This window comes from Dipodomys spectabilis, unplaced genomic scaffold (genome assembly GCF_019054845.1).
Source record: "Dipodomys spectabilis isolate Male_0828 unplaced genomic scaffold, ASM1905484v1 ptg000386l, whole genome shotgun sequence".
Taxonomy (NCBI): Eukaryota; Metazoa; Chordata; class Mammalia; order Rodentia; family Heteromyidae; genus Dipodomys; species Dipodomys spectabilis.
In genome coordinates, this window is record NW_024871063.1 from 1,830,895 (window position 1) to 1,834,335 (window position 3,441).

The 3,441-nt window shown below is 33.9% G+C and overlaps 1 pseudogene; it reads left to right on the forward strand.

Annotated features, from left to right (window-relative positions):
* Positions 1-685: 685 nt before the first annotated feature.
* Positions 686-782, forward strand: LOC122096715 (annotated as a pseudogene).
* Positions 783-3,441: the final 2,659 nt, after the last annotated feature.

Sequence of the window (3,441 nt, forward strand, 5' to 3'; positions counted from 1 at the left end):
GAGTTACAGCGCCACTTCTGGTTTTCTGGTGGTTTATTGGTGATAAGAGTTTCGCAGTATTTCCTGCCTGGGCTGGCTTTGAACTGTGATTCTCAGATCTCAGCCTCCTGAGTAGCTAGGATTACAGGCATGAGTCACCAGAGCCCAGCTTTGTCTGACCTGTTCGTCACTCTATGATCATTTGTAACTAAGATTAGTTTTGCTCCAATAAGACAATTTATGCTGTCAGGGTAAGATGATCTGATTGGTCTGTTCCTACATGGAGCAAGGGTCATGGATCAGGCAGACATTTGTGCCAGTAAGACCTCATTTGGGAAATTTTAAGCTGCAGTATTTTAGAAATAGCTCTTAAGCATGGCTTACTTTGAATCCATTACCTCCACAAAGCTAAATCAGTTAATAAATAAGTACTTAAAAATCCATCATCTTTGGACGTAGCTATAAAGGCTTCAAAGTATGATCAAATTTCAAATGAAAAAGACTTAAAATAGTTATTGACAAAAATTGCAAATGTGAGCAATCGAACACACAATATAAGTTTTTTCCACCATACACAGAATTTTACAGAAATAAGATGAATAGCAAATATGGGAACAATAAGGTTTCCTTGTTACAAATAGGTAATCTAGAATATATGCCTGTCTTAAGATTGCATCATTAACTACTTAAATTTACAGGATACTACATGCTTCAGCAGCTCGTCTACCTGAATTACAATACAGAGATTAACATTGCTTTTGCACAAGGAAGATATGAAAATTTGTGAAGTATTACATATTTTTCATTCTTCAGATGCAAGAAATGAAAAACCGTTATTAAAAAGTTGATTACAAATATACAAGTGTAATAATACATGTAAATAGTAGAAATAACAGTTATTTTGTCATCAGCATATTCAATCTTCACCTTTTTAGAAAAGCCTTTACATAACATAACCTTTATAAAACTTTGTAAAACATTGTCATTTTATCCCAAAGAAATAAAATTCTATAAGGACCTAGGAATTAAAGGAATCTTAAACTGTTTCCATATGGAAAGCAATCTGAAAGGACACATTTATTAATGAACCTATATATTATAAAACAATGTCGAATTCAAACTATTTTATCTAGGAGAGAAAGAAATAGATTATGGACATTATACAAACAGAATATTAAATATTTTAAAATATACTTTTTTCAGACAAGCACCAGAAATATCTTTAGTTTCTCTACTACTCATTTTAACAGATAAGTTAAAATTATTTCTGATTTAAAAAATCACAAACTCTATAGAAATCATTATTGATGTATACAAACAACTCGAATATATTTTGACATCAAAGTCAGGCAATTCACTTGGAAGAATACCATGGAATCCATGAATTTTTAAAGTAAGATATTGCTGTTGCTTTGTATTGTGAAAATATTTTGTATGAACAGATGGGACGGACTGGCAATTTTGAAATTTAAGAAACTTACCCAAGCCATTAGGACTTAGGAGAACAATTTGTACGGCCTTCCACAACTTCAAAAAGATAGTGATACATACTTATCCTCTTGGCAAGATCAAATGCAGTTTCTTCCAAGTTGTGCTTCAGATCTGGTTTGTTATAATGGTTAAATAGAAGGAGATCCAGCGTATCTTTGCTATATCTATTCCCAGCAGCAAGATACAAGGGGTCAAGAGGCCTTTAGTTTGGCCATTGGTGTCTGCATCATGATGAAATAAAGAAGCCACTCTGGTAATATTCCATGTATAAGTACTGTGCAGGGGTGTCCAGCCATTCACAGTTATTACATGAATATCCGCTTTGAGCCACCAACTCATGGACAATGTCTAAGTGTCCACTGTAGGCTTCTCGATGAAGAGGGGTATACACATCGTTATCCCTGGTACTCACATGAGTGACCTTTCTGGAAAGTAGTCTCTGCACTGTAGTAAGGCGATTATTTTCAGCAAAGAAGAAATTTGCTTGAATCCTTCACCATTTTTTTTCTTGCAATTGATAACATTTCTCCCTTTTTCCTCTTGTTCCTCAATTTCATCAGAATTGCCTAACCAGAGAATTTGAGTGCCAGTGAGGATGAGCTGTCCATGTATTTCCCCAATAGTTCACATTGCATGAATTAGTCAGAAAAATCCGGTGAATTTTCTGCATCATTTTTTCACTATTATTTATTTTCTCTTTTTTTCATTTTTACTATTCTAAATTATTCTAACTGGAGAGTAGGGATTTGGTAGAGAGCAGAGGAAAGATTTTCCTCCGTATTCAAAGGGACAGACTGAAAATGAGGACCAGTGGTGTCTTCATGGGCAGCTTATTCTAGAAATGAGAAAATAGGAAATAATGTCTTATATGTAAATGAATTGGGAAATGACAGAGTAGAAAGTGAAATGATGCAACTAAAAAATATAAAAGCAAAATAAATTAGGATAATTATGGAGCAATCATATTACCTATGAAAACCATAAGAGGGAGAGAGACAGATGTGCAATGATTTAGCTAGCCACAAAATCCATCCCTCTGATCAAATTATAGAGCAAATAATTTTATTTTTAAAAGAAATGGAAATAGAGTTTAAGATCAGATGTCACCATTTTTTAATTATATTTTCATTATCTTAAATACTTGTACAAGGGTATTTCCATTCAACAAATCAGTTTTTTTAATATAATGGATCTTTATATAACTTTTCCACACCCTTCCAAACCTCACCCCACTTTAATTTTTTCTAGTTTCATACATCTGCATTGAATATTATACCTTCACTCTCTTCCTCCATAACTCTCTTTATTTCTTCCTTTTGATTTCCACTCACATCTTCCAAGTGATAGTTTCCTGGTATTCATTTTGTTTGAGTAAAGTTCAATTTTATAAGAAATTACACCTTTGAAATACTCCTCTGCAAATAGCATGCTTTGGTTAATATTTTTGTGTAAACTTGTATAAATTTCTAGCTTCCAAATATGAGACCGAACATGGGTCCTTTGTGTGTCTGGCTCTGACTTTGTTCACTTAATATATTTTTAGATCTATTCATTTCTTTACAAATAATGTAACAGTCGTCAAAATGGATGGATGCAATCCAATTGTGTATATGTGGCACACTTTCTCCAACCATCATTCCTCCAAAGGGCATCTGGGCTGTTTCCGTAACTTGGCTACAGTGAATAGTGCAGCAGTGAACATGGTTGTGAAAGTGATTTTACTGTAACCTTTTGGAAGAATTCATCACTACCTTTATGGGAGGAATCCCCTAGCCAGTTTTCCAGAATAAGCACATCCCTCCCTTCATCTTCATCACAATGTATTGCAAGTCCTCAAGAACACAATTCCACCTACAGGTCTCAGTAAGCTAAAACCACACTGTGCCTATATTTTTTCAATACATTTTTTTCATAATTGTACATATAATTCAGTGAAAACCTTCTACATACTTTCCTAATGTGGGAATGAGG